The sequence below is a fragment of the Ailuropoda melanoleuca genome, chromosome X, assembly GCF_002007445.2.
Source record: "Ailuropoda melanoleuca isolate Jingjing chromosome X, ASM200744v2, whole genome shotgun sequence".
Taxonomy (NCBI): domain Eukaryota; kingdom Metazoa; phylum Chordata; class Mammalia; order Carnivora; family Ursidae; genus Ailuropoda; species Ailuropoda melanoleuca.
This window is the reverse complement of record NC_048238.1, coordinates 70,880,847-70,903,823: the sequence shown is the minus strand read 5'-3', so window position 1 is coordinate 70,903,823 and position 22,977 is coordinate 70,880,847. Positions and strand designations below refer to the sequence as shown.

General features: G+C 39.8%; 1 long non-coding RNA gene across 1 annotated transcript in view; it reads right to left on the bottom strand.

Annotated features, from left to right (window-relative positions):
* Window positions 1-403: 403 nt before the first annotated feature.
* Window positions 404-22,977, bottom strand: part of LOC105240555 — a 79,978-nt gene continuing 57,404 nt past the window's right edge. Inside the window, exons 5-6 of the long non-coding RNA XR_002144014.2 lie at window positions 4,277-4,431; window positions 404-3,682 (exon numbers count right to left, since the gene is read on the bottom strand). This is a non-coding gene — a long non-coding RNA (uncharacterized LOC105240555). The remainder of the gene's footprint in view (window positions 3,683-4,276; window positions 4,432-22,977) is intronic.

The window sequence follows — 22,977 nt, the reverse complement described above, 5'->3', positions numbered from 1 at the left end:
TGCTTATAGCATACACTTCCAAAATAAAAATATTCATGTGATTGCTATTTTCCTGGAAACTTTCCTATTCTTACTTTAAATATGTATGTGGGAAACAAACACAACTCATTTCTATGTTTTGGTTCATATCATCAAAGTAGAAAATTTTGCTTTACAAAAGAAAAAAATACTATTTCAATTGTCACTTCCTGGGAGAGTTTAATAACTCCAACTTGTTATATTCACTTGTCATATATTTACTATAATCCTGAATCTGAAGATAATTCTGTGTTTTTCTACTTCAGTTCATATCAAATAGATAATTCATGATTTAAAAAAGGACTGAAAATCTATGTGATTCCCAGATACAAGCTTTCTTCTAGTGGATATTATATACCAAATATTCAAGCAAGTATTTCCCAAGTATTCATAAATAATGTTCCACATATGCATGTAAAATAAAAGATAATTCAGAACAATCAATGGCTGAATGTAACAAGCCACGTGAAAATCAAATGCAACCTGTATAATTCCTTTCATGTAATACTATAGGAGATCAAAACTCATCTAGTGTCAAAGGAGCTCATACACAACATGCTCTGTTTCAGCTATAAAGTCACGCATGCCAGATCCCACAGATGCCACAAGGGATGTAAGGTGCTGGGGTTTCTTGATGACCGCTGTCCTTGAATCTGAAATAGTAGCTTCAGAAACCATCAGGACATAGATCCTCAGAAACTACTTCCTTCAGGTCCTGATGTGAGCTTGACCACCAGCATGAAGAGCTGCACAGGGAGAGACAGATCCAGCACTCACACTGTTTTCCTGGAGTAACGATGCACCCAGCACCATGCTAGACACTAGCTTAGTGACAATGACACTGATACAATGGGTCATGGTCATAACAAACACATTTTAATGGATTTTTCACCAGGGCCTTTTTTCTCTCCTGTCCTTGTCTACCCCCTAACAATAAAGTCGAAAAGGAATAAGAAGTGTCCTGAATTCATACAAGCATTCCTGAGCCCACAGTAGCCACAGGGCCTCGGGCTTGCTCCTGTGCACCCCTGACTGTTCTCAGCGACCCTGTCGGTGAAGCATTCTCATCTCCATCGTACAAAGGGGGAATCAGGGGCTCAGAGTCATTACCCATCTTACCTCCCACACCGCTGCATTGCAAGAAAAGTAGCTCCAGGACACCCCTGGAGCAGGACCCACAGTCGCTGGGGTCAGATGGGACCCCAATGGCTTTCCATAAGTAACAGCCAGGGCACCACGTCCCAAAGTCAGAAAGAGGTGATTTGGATCTGAATCCTGTTGTCTCCCCACACCTCAGGGCATTTCAGCCGCCATCACAGACACCCACTCTCCCAGGTGAGTCCCAACTACCTGAAGGCAGGCAGACATGCTCTTCTTCCCAGGACATATCTGTCTCTATTTAGAAATCGTTAACATCCCACAATGATGTCAGGTTTCTACAGCAACTGCAGTGCTCAGGCTGGTCCTCCACACTTGAAATGCCTCCCATCTTGCAGCCATCAGTTGCTGTGTCCTGAGAAGCTGCATCCTCTCAGCCACCCAACACCACGGGTTCATTAGCTGCCTGAAGAGCTCTGCCCTAAGATGCAAAAATCGGTGATTTTGCAGGACATGTTAGACATCTCCTGCATCCATTCATCCATTCATCTACTTAACAGGCATTAATACCAAACTCTATACCATTCCTTTTAGTTAAGGATCACACCACTCCAGAGTGGAAACAAGTAAGTAAAGTGCTGACAGGGTGGAGTGGCAAATTCAGATGTTCAATCAAAGAAGAGATGGCTCCTTCCCTTTAAGATTTCAGCCTGCTCAAGTCTCTTATAATTGGTGATTTACAAACATGCTTTAATGCCCTGGGCCCCTCGCCACAACTCTCGTGACTCTCCTTTTTACATATATTTTCGCCTTTGCACCAAAATTCTAAGAAAAATTCTCCATACTCAATTCACATCTCCCTGCACCTCCTCTCCAACTCAGTCTTCATTCATTATATAACGAGGCCATGTTCCCTCATGTTTCCATGGAAACTGTACTTACCAACTCAACAGCCACTTCCTTATCACACGTACATAGCTATAATGTTGAAATGATTGTTCAATGGATGCAAACAACTATTTCCCCAAAAGGAAAGGATCTCCTATCCCCAGATCAGAATTCAATTGCTTGGGTATAACAAGGATTATAGTACAATGGGATCAGCTACATTAAAAGCTAGAGTTGTAAAATAACCTTCCATAGAATTGGACTCAGATAACTAAAGTGCTGTGCTTTTCACAACGGGCTTTCAAACGAAGCACACATTTTCTCTGACATATCTTATCATTTTGCTGCATTGAATGGATTTTGCAAATATGTTTTCTGCATGTTAGCAATAATTTGCTATCATCATTTCAATACCTCTGTCATATGTTTTTATTTCTTTTTCAAGGAAATCAATCATGGAATAAAAGCATATGAAAGTGTAATGTCATTCCAAACTCTGCCACGGGTAAATATATTACCTAAAAACATTGTCTAACATACCATATTTAGATAACAGGTGGTGATATATAATGGCAAAGTTAGGGAACTCTTTTGCAGTTTCCTGAGTGTTCAGTCAAAATCCATCTTCTACACCAGAGAAATCATGATGCTAGACCTTCTTTTGGGATGTAGCCATTTGAAAAAAAAAAAACCTGGGAAAATACGTATACATGAATCCATACGGACATATATGTAAACGTCTGAATTAACAAAAAATGGATTCCATGAGATAAACTATCTTTAAGTAACTCCAAATAATATATGTGGATACCCTGCCTCCATGAGAAGAACCATATCTCACTCCCACCCCCGAGGGCAGGACAGACTTAGTGACTCACTTCCGAGAATAGAACAGGTGAATGGAAAATAGTTACTGTACACTGAAGAAACTAGCCAAACCCCACCCTAAACCCTGTGATGAAGGTCAGCATCTCCAGTGACGAAGTGATGTCAAGTGGGTATCACCTCCTCCTAAATAGGAAGTGACAAGAAGGGCACTTCAACTCTACGGTTTCTTTCTCAAAACTCATAACAAGAGTCCAATCAGAAGAAAAATGACAGACTGTGCCTGCACTCCTCAACACTGTCAGGGTCATGAAAACAGTCTGGCAGTTCCTCAAACAGCTCAACGGAGAGTTACTAAATTACTCAACAATTTCACTCCTAGGCACACAGCCAGGACAAATGAAAACATATGTCTACATAAAAACTAGTAAAGGAATGTACATAGCATCATTATTCATAATAGCCAAAAGTGAAAACAACTCAAATGTCCGCCTATCAGTGAATGGGTAAATAAAATGTGGTGTATTTGGCCAAAAAAAGGAATGAAATACTGATACACTCTACGGTATTTGAAGCTTGAAAATATTAAGACAAGAGAAGGAAGATCAGTATGCAAAAGACAACATATTGTATAATTCCATTTGTATAAAATGTCTAGAGAAAGCCATCAATACGCTGTACCCAAAGAATTCTATCGTCTTCATCTTGACTTCCAGACAGTTCAGTATCTTTTGAGTTTGGGTCAGAGCCCCTCGCTCCCACTTTCCTTCCAAGACACGTTCAAGCTGCAGTTCAGAGTTTTTGTCACAAGGGGGCAACAAAGTACCTCTAATACCAAACTTCTGGGAAGCTTCTGCAGAGTAAAAAAAAATAATAATCTTCCAAAATCCTGGACATTCAACTTATGAAAAACGACTCTAATTATGTCTGAAAAAACTGGTAGGTGTAAAAGAATATCATGAAAACATACACTTTGGTTCCTGCAGATGAAATAAATACCTGGTAGCAGTGGTGCCCCTTGGAAGATGGTGGGGGGTATTTCAAGGGTGCATCAGGGTAGAACAAGGGATAGGTGACTGAGAGAGGACAAGGAAGCTGAGCGGGATCTGGGAAGCTGTGTCCTTTGTCATGAACCGGGGATGACAGGGGGCGGGAGAAGGTCGGGCAGCCTATACAACGTTGGGGGAATGGAGGGAGAATGCCCTATTCCCTGGTAAGGAACTTTTGCACAGTCCACACTGTGTATCAGCTGACAGTGATGAGGCAAGAGATAAATCAATACACAAGATGTAGCTTGGGGTCAAAAGCAAATGGATCTGCTTTCATATACGTATGAATTTTCCAAGCACAATTGGTATCATAGGTATTTTGTGATTTTTTTACTCTTTGTAATGCACTCTTTTTCATGAAAAAAGAACAACAAAAATGGAGACAAATGTGATGTCACCTGGTTGTGAGATCCAGGATGGCAGCTCTGCGTCTCAGACCAGAGGGCTCCACACAGGGGAGGGAGGATGGAGGTTGGAAGTTCGACTTCATGGGATCAGCCAGCTTTCTGGATTTTCACTAAACTGGAACAATCCCTCTGTATCCATCACTTGCCTAGAATTAAAAAACAACATCAACAACAACAAACACATTTTCTGGGATATCTAATCCTGAATTGGAGATTGATGCTGGTCTATACTGAGCTTAAACTATAACCATGAGTATGTATAGGAGATAGTAGAGCCAGAAGGGACAGAGAAACACAAGAAACACACAGTCAATTCAAGTTTCAAAGAGAAAACAGGATGGTTTAATCTGTAAAGTGAAGTGTTGTTTGCTCTTGATTACAGCATTCAACAGGCAAATTCCATTCATGAACCTCTTGGTATAGAAATGGCATCCTGCCTCTTCCCTGGGAAGGTTGATCCAGATGAAATTATTCCTGAGCAACCCTTAACTTGTATCTGCCAGCAATTGTGCCCTCTCATTTCTTATATATGTAAGCTGTCTCTTTTCCAGAATAACTGGGAAATAAGGTCATCTCTTCTATTGAGTATCCATATACAGTCGAGCACCACTGATTTGTCAAGGGTTTTGATATATTCTGAACTCCAGAGCAAGACCCGGCATTATTTAACCTGCCTTTGATGATCCCAAAGGCACTTGAAAATCTGGCATGTTCAGGGTCACTGATTTTTGCTGGGTAGTATTAAGGAATATAGAAGGTTTGCTAAGTCTGTGCTGGCTCTGGCTATTCACTCTGAAAAGAGTTTATTTGAATAAGGTCTTGACACATTTGCTCTGTATGTCATTCTATAGGATCCAAATGAACCAAACAGGGAGCCTCACTTTGCTTATCCATAATTGCTACATTTTCCACAGTAAAGATGCATTATTTGTGTAAAGAAAGCTATAGAAACAGTGATACGAAGTTAAAGGTAAAATTCAGGGTGTTTGGATTCCAAGAAAACAAGAGCTTGCTGCGTGGTCAGTAGTCAGGCTAACTACACGTAATTTGGTATAATCGACAATGCTTTTTACATAGACTGAAATTTTGCTAAGTACTGCATATTATCACTAGCTTCAGTTTCCCCTCTTTCTCTGATTTTCACTACTATAGTCACACACACACACACACAATTTAGCCGTCAAAAATAGCTAATTTCCAGGTAACTCACTTCCTCATGTTCCATATTTCTAGTTTCCTCATGTTCCATATTTCTAGTTTCAAACATAAATGGGATCCCAGGTTGGACAAGAATGATTCTTGCTGCACACCCGCCAGAGGGAAAAGTGAGAGGAAGGGAAAGCACATGAAATGCAGTGGGGGAAGGGTGAGCATGTGCTTGCCTGTCCCCACTCAGGTCCCTGGAAGCTGCGAAGCGATGCTGTGCTCTTCCCCAGCTCCATCCCACAGCCCCCTCCCGCGCACAGCAGTGACACCGAAGCTCTCACATCAAGGAAATGTGGCTTCATCCCTGCTGTGTGCTCCATGTCCAAGTATCCTCTCTGGTAGTCACGCCATCATGGTCATGTCAGAGGCAGCAGGTCGACAACATGAGGGAGACACAGCTGGACTGGGAAACTGACATTTTGAGAGCTTTCTTCTTGCCACATAGTATAGGTTGTTATTTTTAAATTTTTAGTCTTTAAATGCTCAAAGCATTGCTCTGAGGCTGGCAACACTATCCTCTTTCCACAGATTGGGAAATAATCAGGCTCACAGAACAAAGTACATGCTCAGGGAACTCAAGGGAGGCCGCAAATGGACACAGCAGCCAATTTGAAGGGGCTAACACTGCCCAATTCTGTGACAATGTGAGCATCCAAATATATAATTACAATGTCAGAGGGTAAATCTTTGAGCAAAATAGAAATCCATGGGTCATACTAAGAAAATAAATACATGAATAAATAAGTAAATGACAAAGGAGAATGGAAAAGCTCTACCCGACATTTGAATGCTAAATAATTAATCTAGAAAGAATGATAGCATTATAAAAGCAATACCTAACAGCTCTCAGAAAAAATGAGTGATTCAGGCAAAAATTATAAATGCATTTTCAGACTGTACCAAGTTCCACAGGTGTCACTGAGTTACCAGGGTAACCATGCTGGCCAAGGAAAGGTAGGAAAACACAAGCAGCAACCATCCTGACTTGTCTCCTCACATGTGCCAGAAACTGAGGACCGACATAATTCACAGTAATTCACCTCACATATTCCTCACAATAAATATTGCTCTCAGGTTCACCAACACACACACATGCTCACACATACACACACGTGCACAGTCATGCTCTCCCCCTCTTTTTCTTGCTGTCCACGAACCCAGGAATTCATCGAGGTGGATTTGTTTGGGGGTAAAGAGAAAATGTCACAATTTAATTTGAACCACAAATAAAGTTGAAAGCTATTAGAGTATTTCATTTTAGTGAATGATTTTCTGAAGACAACCTGTAGATTTTTCTGGGCGACATTTTACTCCCCAGGTTCAGTACATTGCCAATCATATATAAAACTAATATGGACATCTAGGCGAATGGATGTTGTGATTGTAAATTGTATCCGTCTATTTGGTAGGACCACAGTGTCCGGGTATTTGATCAAATACTATTGTGGATATTTCTGTGAGAGTTCTTTTGAATGGGATTTACATTTAATCGGGTAGACTTTCAAGGGAAACAAAAGCGAAAATGAACTATTGGGACTTCATCAAGATAAAAAGCTTCTGCACAGCTCAAGCCCTGCATGGAGCACCCCATTGAGCCCCGCACTGGGCTCCCTGCTCAGCGGGGAGCCTGCTTCTCCCTCCCCCGCTCCGCCTGCTTGCGCTAGCTCTCTCACTTGTTCTCTCTCTCTCTGTCAAATAAAAAAAAATATTTTTTGAAAAGATTTCAGACTCTATCAAGTTCCACAGCGGTCACTGAGTCACCATGGTAACCATGCTGGCCAAGGAAAGCTGGAAAAACACAAACAGCAACCATCCTGCTTTATTATAAAACATTTTGAGAGCTTTCTTCTTGTTCCATTCAGTCTTCCACCTGATTGGATGAGGCTCACCTACCTTATGGAGGGCTAATTGCTTTTTATATTTCCTTAAAAAAGATTTTGCTTATTTATTTATTGGACATAGAGAGAGCTAGTGGGAGAGCGAGGAGAAGCAGGCTCCCCACTGAGCAGGGAGCCCAATACAGGGCTCAATCCCAGGACCCTGGGATCATGACCTGAGCCGCAGGCAAACGCTTAACCAACTGAGCCACCCAGGCGCCCCTAAATAAATAAAATCTTAAAAAAGAAAAAAAAAGAAGAAGACATACAAATGGCCAACAGACACATGAAAAAATGCTCCACATCACCTGGCATCAGGAAATACAAATCAAAACCACAATGAGATACCACCTCACACCAGTCAGAATGGCTAAAATTAAGAAGACAGGAAACAACAAATATGGGTGAGGATGTGGAGAAAGGGGATCCCTCTTATACTGTTGGTGGGAAAGCAAGTTGGTATAGCCAGTCTGGAAAACAGTATGGAGTTTCCTCAGAAAGTTAAAAATAGAGCTACCCTATGACCCAGAAATTGCACTACGAGGTATTTACCCCAAAGACACATGTAGTGATCCTAATGGGCACCTGCACCCCAATATTTATAGCAACAATGTCCACAATAGCCAAACTGTGGAAAAAGCCGAGATGTCCATCAACAGATGAATGGATAAAGAAGAGCTGGTACATGTATATATACAATGGAATATTAGTCAGCCATCAGAAAGGATGAATACCTAGCATTTACATTGACATGGATAGAACTGGAGGGTATTATGTTGAGTGCAATAAGTCAATCAGAGAAAGACAAGTATCATATGGTTTCACTCATATGAGGAATATAAGAAACAGCATGGGGTATTATAGGGGAAGGGAGGGAAAACTGAATGGCAAGTAATCAGAGAGGGAGACAAACCATGAGTGACTCTGAACTGTAGGAAACAAAGGGTTGCTGAGGTGGGTGGGGGGAATGGAATAATTGGGTGATGGGCATTAAGGAGGGCAGGTGATGTACACAACTGAAGAATTATTGAACAAAACATCTGAAACTAATGTACAATATATTGGCTAATTGAATATAAATTTAAAAATAAAATAAATGGGTAGTCTTTGAGTAAAGGAAATAGCCTTCCATAGGGTAGGTGAGCCTCGTCCAATCAGGTGAAGGGCTGAATAGAACAAAGGCCTGATCAGCCCTGAGCCAGAGAAAGTTTTGCCAGTAAACTCCTTTGATTTCATCTTCAACATCAACACCTTGTAGTTCATTAGCAGACTGCATTCAGACTCTATTGTAACTCTTTCCTGAGTCTCCAGTCTGCTGGCCTCCCCCATCAGATTCTCCACAATCTCCTGAGTAAATTTCTTAAAATAAATCTCTATCTATAGATAATCATCCTATTGGTTCTGTTCCTCTGGAGAACCCTGACTAATATACGTGTTAAACATCAAGTATCTTTTCCTTCCTAAAATAATTGGTCATTTCAACCAAAAAGATTTCCCAGGAACATTTTCCTACTGACAGTTCAGTGAAAATACAATAACTGGAAACTGCAATACAAAATACTACCATTGACAATACATCAAAAGTATGAACTATATAGAGAAAACTATGCAGCACATGTATGTCCATATGTGCAAGGCCTGCACTCTGAACACTGCAACACATAGCTGAGAGAAATTAATGAAGCTTAAATAAACAGAGGGATATATCATTTTGGGTCAGAAGACTCAGTATTGCTAAGACGTCTATTCTCCCCAGATCGATCCGTAGATTCAATGTAATCCCAATAAATACTAGCAGACAGTTTTGTATAAGACATTGACAAGCTTATCCTAAAAGTCATGTGGAAATGCATAGGTCCAAGACTATGAAAACAACTTTTAAAAAGAGGAATAAAGTTGGAGGATAAGCACTACCTTATTTGAAGACTCATTATAAACCCACAGTATTAAAGATAGTGTGGTATTGGGATAAAGGTAGAACTGCATATCAAAGTAACATGACAAGTCCAAAAATAGACCTACATATGTACAGACAATTGATCTTTGATAAAGTTACAAAGGAAATTCAGTGGAGAAAGGATAGTATTTTCAACAAATGGTGCTGGGACATGTGGGTATCCATATGCACAAGCATCAACTGTGATCCACTTATTATACCATATACAAGTCAACTCAAAATGAATCATAGGCTTAATTATAAAAGCTAAAGGTATGAAACCTCAATAGGAAAATACAGGAGAAAATGATTGTTGCCATAGGCTAGTTGAATATTTCCTAGATATAACATCAGAGGAAAAATCAAGACCAGAAATGAACAAATTGAAAAACTAGGCTTCCTCAAAATGAAAACTTTTGTTCTTCCAAAGGTATTTTTTTATAGATTTTATTTATGTATTTGAGATAGAGAGCAAGAGCAGGGGACAGAGGGAGAAGCAGGCTCCCCGCTAAGCAGGGAGCCTGAGGCAAGGCTCGATCCCAGGACTCCAGAATCATGACCTGAGCTGAAGGCAGACGCTTAACTAACTGAGCCACCCAGGCACCCTTGTTCTTCCAATGATATTGTTGAGAGAATTAAAACACAAGCCACTGACTCAGAGAAAATATTTGCAGATCACATATCTGATAAAGGACTTGAATCCAGAATTTAAAAATCTCACAAAGGTCAATAAGAATAAAAGAGACACTCCAGGAAATAAATGGAAGAAAACATATTTGAAAAGATACACCAAAATAGATATGCACATGTCAAATAATCACATGAAAAGATGCTGAATATCATTAGTCATTTAAGAAATGTAATCCCACTACTCCTCTGAGAATGGCTAAAATAAAACACTGACCATACCTGGCAGGGTTGTGGAGAATGGAAGTCTCATACACTCACTATTGACAACAAAAAATGGCACAAACACACTAGAAAAAGGTTGAGCACTTTCTTACAATGTTAATTTTATAACTCCTCTGAGTAAATTCACCTAAGTATTAGAGAAAGAAGCCATATGTCCAAGCAAAAACTTACACTGAAATGTTCATAGCAACTTTATTTACAAGAGCCCCAAATTGGAAATACCCAAATATGCATGACTAGGTGAATGGAAACACCAAATTGTGGTATATCCACATAATGGAATATTAATCAATGATAAAAAAAAAAAGAGAGAGAAGGAAATTGAGTCACCTGGGTAGATCAATCACTTAAGCATCTGACTCTTGATTTCGGCTCAGGTCATGATCACTGCACTCAGTGGGGAGTCTGCTTGAGATTCTCTCCTCCCTCTTCCCCTCCCCCTGTTTGCTTTCTCTAAATAAATAAATAAATAAATAAATAAAATCTTTTTTAAAAGGAAATATTCTTACATGTAACAAATAAATCTAGAAATAATTAGGTTGAACAAAAGAAGACTGACAAAAAAGAACACATTGTTCGATTCCACTCACATAAAATTATAAGAAAGGAAAACTTATCCATAGTGACAAAAGATCAGTGGTTGCCTAGGAAGGAGGTAGGGTGACATAGACAGGGACATTGGAGAGGCAGATGAGGGCATTAGAAAGGGGTTGAAGAAGATTTTGAGGTGATCGATATGTTCATTATCTTGACAGTAATACTAAATTCATAAATATATATATGTGTATATATACACATTTATATAAACTGATTAAAGCATATACTTATTAAATATGTGTAGTGCAGTGCATGTCACGCATACCTCATTATTTGACATATATTTATAGATTCATAATTCTCTGATGCAGTTAAATGAATCGTGTGAAAACTTCCCACAATTATGTTCTTATAGCATTAACAGACCACACTATATCCAATCAAACTGGTCTACACTACATATAACCAAAAAAGAAACATCATTTGCAATGAAATTTATCCCAATATTTAGAGAAAGTTGATGTCCACTTCCTTCTGAAGTACTGAAATAATACATATTAGGAAAATAATAATTAAATTTAAGAGAACTGGTTAATTTTTGGAAAGAGGTTGAGTATCATTATAACAGGGCAAACTCTAGGGTACTATTTTTAAAAATATTAAATTTTAAAAAGGTGTGGGCAGTACAGGCTTCTACTGATGGAATAAGTAAGTCATGAAGATGAAAGAGCATAGGGAATATAGTCAATGGTATTATAATAGGGTTGTATGGTGACAGATGGTAGCTACACTTCTGGTAAGCATAGCATAACATAGATTTGTGGAAACTCTAATTCGTACACTTGAAACTAATGTAGCATTGTTTGTCAACTACACTTCAATTCAAAAATATAGTAAATTCTAGTCACTGACACTTCAAACTAACATTTGGGAAATTATCTGGCTCTTTAAAAAATGTATTATGTAATGGCAAAAACCGCATTGGGGAAGAATCTATGTTACAATGTTAAATTGACAGGATGATCTAACAATTACACATCCACACTCATCTATGAGATACAAGGGAATTGTTGATTATTTTTTTTTAAGATTTTATTTATTTATGTGACAGAGAGACAGCCAGCGAAAGAGGGAACACAAGCAGGGGGAGTGGGAGAGGAAGAAGCAGGCTCCCAGCAGAGGAGCCCGATGTGGGACTCGATCCCAGAATGCCGGGATCACGCCCTGAGCCGAAGGCAGACGCTTAACAACTGCGCTACCCAGGCGCCCCCGGGAATTGTCGATTATTATTTACACTGAGAGAACAATTTAGGTATATTTATTGCAAATGCATATTAAGACCAACTTCCCTCACCATGTAGACAATTTATTGTTTTCAACAAAAAATAGGTATCTCTAAGATGGGGCACAAGGCATACTACACAGAATGAAGTTGCTGATGGAATGGAATTCCACCTGCTAAACCCCTTCTCCCATGATGAGATCAAAGTAGCTTCTTTAAGTTAGTTTGTGACCCTTACAGGACCTATTATACTACATGATATTCTTCATATCAATGAACCCACTTGATCCTGGATTCATATCCCACCAGGAATGTGAAATGATGGGGTCTACTGACGACTGCTGCCCTTGAATCTGGAGTAGAAGCTTCAGCAGCCATCAGGACACAGACCCTCAGAAACTGCCTCCTTCAGACACATGATATGAGCTCATCTACAAGAGACAGATCCACCAATCACTATGCTTTCCTTGTGTATATGTGCCCAGAACCATGCTAAGCACTAGGTTAGTAACAATGACACTGACACAATTGTGGTCTGGTTATAACTACATATTACAATGGACTTCTCACAGGGCTTTTTCTCCTCCTTTCCTTGTTTATACCCTAACAGCAACATGGAAAAGGAGTAAGTATCCTGAATTCATACAGACGTTCATGATCTCACAGTAACCACAGGTTCATGGGCTTGCTCATGTATATAACTGAATGTTCTCAGAGATCCTGTAGGTGAAACATTCTCATCCCCATTGTACAGAGGGGGAAGCTGGGGCTCAGAGTCATTGCCTGTCTTACCACCTGAGCAGTTGCCTCTAGAAAAAAGCAGCTACAGGACACCCTTCGGGCAGGACCCATACTCACCGGGGCTGGGCAGGACCCCAATTGCTTTACCTATAAAACAGGTGGGGCACTGAACCCCAAAGCAGAAAAGAGGTGACCTGGCTCTGGACTCTGTGTCTTCTCATGCCCCAGAACGTTTCAGCCCCCACCGCAGGGAACCACACCCTCAAATGAATTCCCAATACCTGAAAGCAGGACCCTGCAATCCTCACCAATGCACCTATGTCTGTACAAAAAGTTGTTACAATCCCCAATTGACATCGGGCTTCTATGGCAACCCGGATGCTTAGGGTGTTCCTCCAACACCTGAAATGCCTGTGCATACTCATCCTACCCCTTCTTTTCCCCTAAAAGCAAAACACCTTCGCTCTTCAGGCCACCACATGAGAAAGCATAGTAATTAGAGGCTCTAGACTGAAACCTGGTAATTGGCAGAATTCTGCCCTTGTTGATGGAACAAAGAATGTCCCTGTGGTCAGAAATTTTCTTTGCCTTAAAGAGACAGTATTAAGGGGAGTATTAACGGCATGAAGCTTCCTTGGTGCCTCCAGCTAACCTAGCAGTCTTTAAACTTTAGCAACAGCCTTTAGCACACGTGAATTGATTAACCTTCCTTCATGTAACTATAGATCATGCATTCTTTCCTAGGAAGAAGAGAGCACACCTGCACATTAGGAAACAGGAACCAAACCCCCTTGCACAACCACCGGGCACTAAGGGACCAGGCCCCCTAGCACAACCTCCTAGCACTGAGAAAACGTCTGTAGCTGGCACCATTGAGTCTGCACATAATCAAGAAATGTTATGGACCACTGTACTTCCCTTACTGATTAACGGCCCTAAACCACTTTAAAAAATTCTTGGGCCAGGCAGAAATCTCAGAGTTGGTCTTTGGATCTCCCCAGGCAGCTGGCTTCCTGAATAAAGCTCATATCTTTTCCAATCAAAACTCACCTCTTGAATATTGGCTTTTCCATCAATGGGTGGCAGAACTTGGGTTTTGGAAACAAGTACACCGAGGCCCAGGGAGGTATCATAGGGTTCAGGGAGGTGAGTTAGTCCTTCGAGGATGAACATGTGAAATCAAGGCCATGCTAAGCAGTTAGCCATGTGTGACAGAAAACAAAGACTGTCCAAAATCATGTGACTGAAACATCTAGATACATACACAGAAAATGTCATGTTAAGAAGTCTCAGAGTATTTCAGGAAAGCAGGCGTAAATGACTAGTCAATTAGTAGGCAGAAACTTAGTCAGTTGAATCATACATTGGTTTTATCCTGGCAAATTCTTGTCCTCCATTCCCAATATGGTTTTCCAGGTAGGCACATCCATGACCAAACACATCTAACCTCTCTATACACTCCTTCCTCTACCTAGAGAATCATTTATCTGATTAGTGAGGTTGGAAGGACAAATGGGTTGCACAGCCCAGGCCTCTTACTTCAATCTTCTTGTAGCAAACTGCCTTTATGGAGCACATGTTTTCCTCTGCTGTCAGGGGTGGGGCCATAGCTCTTCTCTTTTTCTATGTCTTTCTGGCTCTCAAACTATACTTATGTTCTTGTTTCATAAAGCTTTGTTCTTTAAGAGATCCCAAAGTACAACCTCTCCATATCTGGGCCCTAAACCAACTAAAATATAGTACAAAAAATAAGAAGGAAAATGCATTGGCTTTACTCCTCATAAAGGAGATGTTGGAGAATGTGGCTTAGATTCATTACAAGGCAGGTGGTCTTCCTATTAACAAACCCAAGAATTGGACAGACTTTTCCACCCAGCAATGCTACACAGAGACAGTCACCAAGCCACTCTCTGAGGAAATGGGTTTCCATGTGTCTCAGGGAGCAGTTTCAGTGAATACCCTCTCATTGCCTTAAAAAGCATGAGTGCAGTGGAGTTTCATCTTTGGAAGGGGATTAGAATAAATTTCAAAATTCCAGGAGTAGCATGAAAATCATACATTGTGAAAATGTCTCCTGAAATACCTTCAAACAACAATTAAAAGAATGTTAGAAATCCACACAAAACCCACACACAGACTATAGTCAGGCAACTATAGATAAAACATACAAGAGAATAATAGCATATTTCACATAAGGATATATACATATGTTAAAAAACTATAAATAAATGTGTTGAGAATGAAAAATCCAAATTCTTGTGAGTGGTTACCTCTGGATAAGAAGGAGGCTACTGGAGCTAGAAAAGTACTTCAAATGATTTATAACAATATGTGATGTTATTTATTAAGAGGATATAGAAGTATTACATTATTTTAGGAATTTCTAAAATATTCTATGAGCAATGTTTATTTATCATCATCAATATTGATTTTTAAAACAATTCATGCTAATGGGAAAAATAGTGAAATCTAGAATGAAATATATAATTAATCAGCAATCCTACCATTTATTAGTTCAAAAAAAGAGTACCATGTTTGTGCATTTCCTCCCATTACAAACTCCACGTATGCACCTATAATGTACATTCATTACATGTGGTTTCACATATGAATCAATATGTGTTAAAGATCATAAAATTAATTACTAATTTTCCCAGGTTGATAAGCAACTTTGAGTCCAAAATCCCTGTACTTAACCATTGGGTTTATACTCATTGTTCTGTGTTAGGGCTGAGGCCAACACAGGCGAAAGGACTACATGGTACTATGGTCAAGGACCAATCTGGTATTTGGGACCCTGGTCTCCTAATTTCAGTCTGTAGTACAGCAGATCCACCTTGATACTCTATTATTCACTACTGCCTCCTTTCTGTGGTTCAAAAAAAGATGGCTATTCTAGTGTCAAAATTAAAGGTGAAAAGAACAGAAAACATAAAAAGAGGTGATGATTTGCTTCTTCATTTCCACCATCTTCAGGTAATTTATCCTATACTGAAATACCAAAGTTTATCCATCAATAAATACGCATTCATTTCTTTTCCTTCTGCCCAATCTGAAGGACCACTATAAGATGTTCATTTTTTAGAAAATTCATTTGAAAATAACACAGTGAAGACCATACATATGTTTGCTGAAATATTATGTATCAGGTGCTCTCTAAATGTTTGCTCATTACTTGTAACAGCTCTCTGAGGTAAATATCAATATACCCATTGTACAGATGAGGAAGTTCAAGCTCACAAAGCATAACTAACTACTCCAGTGTCACACACATCTTCAGAGGAAGGAATGTTGCTGTACAAAATATGTTTTTTTGTATATATTCTTTCCCCAAATTATTACATTACACATATTTTAAGAAACTTCTCTTTTTCACCAATCAATATGCTGCCTACAAAAGACTAATTTCAGACCAACAGACACTTGCACATTGAAAGTGAGGGGTTGGAGAAGCATTTATCATGCAAATGCATGTCAAAAGAAAGCCAGAGTAGCAATATTTATACTGGACAAAATAGACTTTAAAACAGAGACTGTAACAAGACAAAGAATGACACTACATAATAATAAAGGGGACAACCCAACAAGAGAATATAACAATTGTAAATGTTTATGCACCCAACATGGGAGCACCCAAATACATAAAACAGTTAATAAAAAACATAAGGGAAAAAACTAATAGTAATATAATAATAGTAGGGGACTTTAACACCCCATAAACATTGATGGACAGATCATCCAAACAGAAAACAAGGAAACAGTGGCTTTGAATGACACACTGTACTAGATGGACTTAACAGATATATTCATAACATTCCATCCTAAAACAGCAGAATACACATTCTTTTCAAGTATACAAGGAACATTCTCCAGATAACATATTAGGCCATAAAGCAAGCCTCAACAAATTTAAGAAGATTGAAGTCATACATGACATGCATCCTTTCTGACCACAATGCTATGAAACTAGAAATCAACCACAAGAGAAAAATCTGAGAAGAGCACAAATACACAGAAGTTACATGACATGTTACTGAACAATGAATGGGTGAACCAAGAAATCAAAAAGAGAATCAAAAAACATATGGAGGTAAATGAAAATGAAAACACAAGTTTCTAAATTCTTTGGGATGCAGCAAAAGTGGTTCTAAGAGGGAAGTAGTTTATAACAATACTGACCTACCTCAACAAGCAAGAAAAATCCCAAATAGCCTAACTTTACACCTAAAGGAGCTAGAAAAAGAAGAACAAACAAAACCCCAAGCCAGTAGAAGAAAGGAAATAATAAAGATTGGAGCAGAAACAAATGTTACAGAAACTAAAAAACAATAGAACAGATCACTAAAACCAGGAGCCTGTTCTTTGAAAACATCAACAAAAACGATAAACATCTAGCCAGACTCATCAAAAAACAAAAGAGAGAGGACTGAAATTAACATCACTAATGAAACATGAGAACTGACAACAAACACCACAAAAATAAAAACAATTGGAACAGAATATTATAAAAAACAAATTGTACAACTTAGAAGATATGGATAAAATCCTAGAAAACTATAACCTACCAAAACTAAAGCAGCAGGAAATAGAAAATTTGAACAGACTAATGACCAGCAATGAAATGGAATAAGTAATAAAAAAATTTCCAAAAAATGAAAGTCCAAGACCAGATGGTTTCACTGGGGAATTCTACCAAATATTTTTTTTAAAAACTTAATACCTATTCTTCTCAAACTATTCCAAAAAACAGAAGAGGGAGGAAAAATTCCAAATTCATTCTATGAGGGCAGTATCACCCCGGTACCAAAACCAGAAAAGATACACACACACACACACACACACACACAGAGGAATTATAGAACAATATCTCTCATGTACATAGATGCAAAAATCCTCAACAAAATATTACCAACCAAATCCAACAATACATTAAAAAAAATCCTTCACCATGGTCAAGTAGGATTTATTCCTGGGTTGCAAGAGCACTTCAATATTCATAAATCAATCAACATGACACATCTCATCAATAAGAGAAAAGATAAAAATCATATGGTCATTTCAATAGATGTAGAAAAAGTATTTGACAAAGTGCAACATCCATTCATGATTTTAAAAACGCTCTGCAGGGGAAGAAAAAAAGATGGCAGAGGAGTAGGGGACCTTTCTTCAGCTGGTCCCTGAATTGAGCTGGATATCTACCAGATCATCCTGAACACCCACGAAATCAGCCCGAGACGTAGGAAGATACATCTGAATCTCTACAAACGAACATCTCCAGTGCTGAGTATTGAGGTACGAAGCGGGGATCTGGGAATGCACGCACAGATATCGGAAGATAAAAGGAAGGGAGAGGGAGCCACTGCGTTCCGGCACTGGGAAGCAGTAGCCACCTGCACTGGGGAGCGGGCTGGACTCGCGGACTGGTAGCCGCTGAGAAAGCAGACTAAGACCGTGAGCCTGGCAATGCGCGTGTGACCAGACTGAAAACCGGAACTCCGGAGCGTGCACTCAAACCACACTGAAACACGGAGCTCGGGAGCGTGCGGGGGAGGCTGGTGGTGTTAGAAGCACAAAGGACAGAGATGTGCTGGCCCTGGAAGTGAGGGCCAGGAGAGCAGCTGTGGGACGCACAACCCAGGATGCTGTGGGGTTTTTAGCAGCACCGACGGAAACAGTGTTAAAGTGGCCAGGAGAGCTCAGTGGAGAGAGGACTGCAATCTCTCTATTCTGAGACAGAGGCTTGAGTATGGCCACTGGTGCTCTGACTCTCAGAAGAGTCACAAGAAACTGCCAGGGAAAGCCGCCAGAGAACAAAAACCCAGAAATACCAGCTTGCATTGTGCCCATCCCCACTTCCTCTCACAGGGGATGGGGCAACTCTACCCAAACAGGGTTCCCTGAGTATCAGCGTCACAGACCCCTCCCCCAGAAGGCAGGCTGAAAATGTAAGAAGCCCACATCCCTAAGGTCCCTATAAAACAAGTGCACACTGCCTGGGTCCTGGTCAATAATTTGGGCTCTGTACATCCCTGCAACCTCTCCTCATCAGAATGATAAGGAGGAGGAATCCCCAACAAATAAAAGAAACAGAGACTGTGGCCTCTGCCACAGAACTAATGGATATGGATATAACCAAATTGTCAGAAATGGAGTTCAGAATAACAATGGTCAAGGTGATGTGTAGGCTTGAAAAAAATATTAACAAAAATATTAACAAGAATATAGAATCTCTAAGGGAGGAAATAAGAGCAAATCTGGCAGAAATTAAAGATGCTATGAATCAAATGCAGTCTAAACTGGATGCTCTGATGGCCAGGGTAAATGAGGCAGAAGAATTAATTAGTGAATTGGAGGATGGGATGATAGAAAAGAGGGAAAAAATGGGAAATTTGCTGAAAAAAAATCCAATCTCAAGAATGTAGATTATGGGAGATTACTGACTCAATGAAACTTTCCAATGTTAGAATCATCGGCATCCCCGAGGGGGTGGAGAAAGAGAGAGGTCTAGAAGAGATACTTGAACAAATTGTAGCTGAGAACTTCCCTCATCTAGCAAAGGAAACAAGCATTCATGTCCAAGAGACTGAGAGGACCCCTCCCAAGATCAATGAGAACAGAACAACACCACATCACATAATAGTATAATTCGCAAATACTAGATCCAAGGATACAATCTTGAAAGCAGCCAGGGGGAAGAGAATCCTCACCTACAGAGGGAGGAACATCAGAATAATGTCAGACCTGTCTACAGAGACCTTGGAAGCCAGAAAAAGCTGGCAAGACATATTCAGAGCACTAAGTGAGAAGAACATGCAGCCAAGGATCCTTTAACCAGCAAGGCTGTCGTTCAAAATGGATGGAGAGACAAGGACCGTCCAAGACCAGCAGAAACTGAAAGAATATGTGATCACCAAGCCAGCCCTACAAGAAATATTAAGGGGGGTTCTATAAAAGTAAAAAGACCCCAAGAGTGATACAGAGCAGAAATTTACAATCTATAGAAACAAAGACTTCACAGGGTAACATGACATCATTAAAATCATATCTCTCAATAACCACTCTCAATGTGAATGGCCTAAATGCTCCCATAAAATGCCACAGGGTTGCAGACTGGATAAAAAGACATGACCCATCCATATGCTGTCTATAAGAGACTCATTTTTTAAAAAAGATTTTATTTATTTATTTGACAGAGAGAGACAGCCAGCGAGATAGGGAACACAAGCAGGGGGAGTGGGAGAGGAAGAAGCAGGCTCTCAGCGGAGAAGCCTGATGTGGGGCTCGGTCCCAGAGCACTGGGATCACGCCCTGAGCCAAAGGCAGATGCTTAACGACTGTGCCACCCAGGCGCCCCTATAAGAGACTCATTTTGAAACTAAAGATACGTCCAGACTGAAAGCGAAGGGATGGAGAACCATTTTTTAATGCCAACGGACCTCAAAAGAAAGCTAGGGTAGCAATTCTCATATCAGACAGATTAGATTTTAAACTAAAGACTGTAGTTAGAGATACAGAAGGACACTATATTATTCTTAAAGGATGTATCCAACAAGTGGATATGAAAATTATAAATATATATGCCCCCAACAGGGGAGCAGCTAGATACACAAGCCAATTCTTAACCAGAATAAAGAGACATATAGATAATTATACGTTAATAGTAGGGGACCTCAACACTCCACTCTCAGCAATAGACAGATCACCTAAGCAGAAAATCAAAAAAGAAACAAGAGCATTGAATGACATATTGGACGAGATGGACCTCATGGATATATACAGAACACTATGCCCCAGAACAACAGAATACTCATTCTTTTCGAATGCACATGGAACTTTCTCCAGAATAGACCATATACTGGGTCACAAAACAGGTCTCAACTGACACCAAAAGACTGAGATTATTCCCTGCATATTCTCAGACCACAATGTTTTGAAACTGGAACTCAATCACTAGGAAAAATGTGGAAGAAACTCAAACACTTGGAAACTAAGAACCATCCTGCTTAAGAATGATTGGGTAAACCAGGGAATTAATGAAGAGCTTAAGCAATTTACGGAAACCAGTGAGAATGAAAACACATTGGTCCAAAACCTATGGGACAATGCAAAGGCAGTCCTAAGGGGAAAATACATAGCCATCCAAGCCTCACTCAAAAGAACAGAAAAATCGAAAATGCAGTTTTTATATTCTCACCTCAAGAAGCTAGAGCTGGAACAGAAAGAACAGGCCTAACCCACGCACGAGAAGGCAGTTGATCAAGATTAGAGCAGAGATCAATGAATTAGAAACAAGGAGCACAGGGGCGCCTGGGTGGCACAGCGGTTAAGTCTCTGCCTTCAGCTCAGGGCGTGATCCCGGCGTTATGGGATCGAGCCCCACATCAGGCTCTTCTGCTATGAGCCTGCTTCTTCCTCTCCCACTCCCCCTGCTTGTGTTCCCTCTCTTGCTGGCTGTCTCTCTCTCTGTCGAATAAATAAAAATAAAATCTTTAAAAAAAAAAGAAGAAACAAGGAGCACAGTAGAGCAGATCAACAAAACTAGAAGCTGGTTCTTTGAAAGAATAAATAAGATTGATAAGCCACTGGCCAGACTTATTCAAAAGAATAGAGAAAGGACCCAAATTAATAAAATTATGAATGAAAGGGGAGAGATCACGACCAACACCAAAGAAATAGGAAGAATCATTAGAAACTATTATCAACAACTATATGCCAATAAATTAAACAACCTGCAAGAAATGGATTTCTTCCTGGAAACCTATAAACTACCAAGTCTGAAACAGGAAGAAATTGATTATTTAAACAGACTGATTAATTATGAAGAGATTGAAGCAGTAATCAAAAACCTCCCCAAAAACAAGAGTCCAGGGCCTGAAGGATTTCCCGGGGAATTTTACCAAACATTCAAATAAGAAATAATACCTATTCTCCTAAAGCTGTTTCAAAAAATAGAAACAGAAGGAAAACTACCAAACTCATTCTATGAGGCCAATATTACCTTGATCCCCAAACCAGGCAAAGACCCCATCAAAAAGGAGAATTGCAGACTGGTATCCCTGATGAATATGGACACCAAGTTTCTCAACAAGATCCTACCTATTAGGATCCAACAGCACGTTAAAAGGATTATCCATCACGACCAAGTGGGATTCATCCCTGGGATGCAAGGGTGGTTCAACATTCTCAATCTATCAGTGTGATAGATCACATCAACGAGAAAAGAGTCAAGAACCATATGATCCTTTCAATTGATGCAGAAAAAGCATTTGACAAAATACAGCATCCTTTCCTGATTAAAACCCTTCAGAGTGTAGGGATAGAGGGTACATTCCTCAATTTCATAAAAACCATCTAGGAAAAGCCTACAGCGAACATCATTCTCAACAGGGAAAAGCTGAAAGCCTATCCCTTAAGATCAGGAACATGACAAAGGTGCCCACTCTCGCCAGTATTGTTCAACATAGTACTAGAAGTCCTTGCAACAGCAATCAGACAACAAAAAGGAATAAAAGGTATGCAAATCAGCAAAGAAGAAGTCAAACTGTCTTTCTTCGCAGATGACATGATACTTTATATAGAAAATCCAAAAGACTCCACCCCCAAATTACTAGATCTCATACAACAATTCAGTAATGTGGCAGGATACAAAATCAATGCTCAGCAATCAGCTGCATTTCTATACACGAACAATGAGTCTGAAGAAAGAGAAAGAAGGGAATCGATTTCATTTACAATAGCACCAAAAATCATACAATATCTTGTAATTAACTTAACCAGAGAGGTAAAGAATCTATATTCTAGAAACTACGGATCACTCTTGAAAGACACTGAAGAAGACACAAAGAGATGGAAAAATATTCCATGCTCATGGATAAGAAGAATTAACATAGTTAAAATGTCTATGCTACCCAGGGCAATCTACACTTCCAACGCCATCCCAATCAAAATAGCAATGACATTTTTCAAAGAGCTGGAACAAACAGTCCTTAAATTTGTTTGGAACCAGAAAAGGCTCCGAATTGCCAAGGAATTGTTGAAAAGGAAAAACAAAGCTGGGGGCATCACGTTGCCAGATTTCAAGCTATACTACAAAGCTGTGATCACCAAGACAGCATGGTACTGGCACAAAAACAGACACATAGACCAATGGAACAGAATAGAGACTCCAGAAATGGACCCTCAGCTCTATGGTCAACTAATC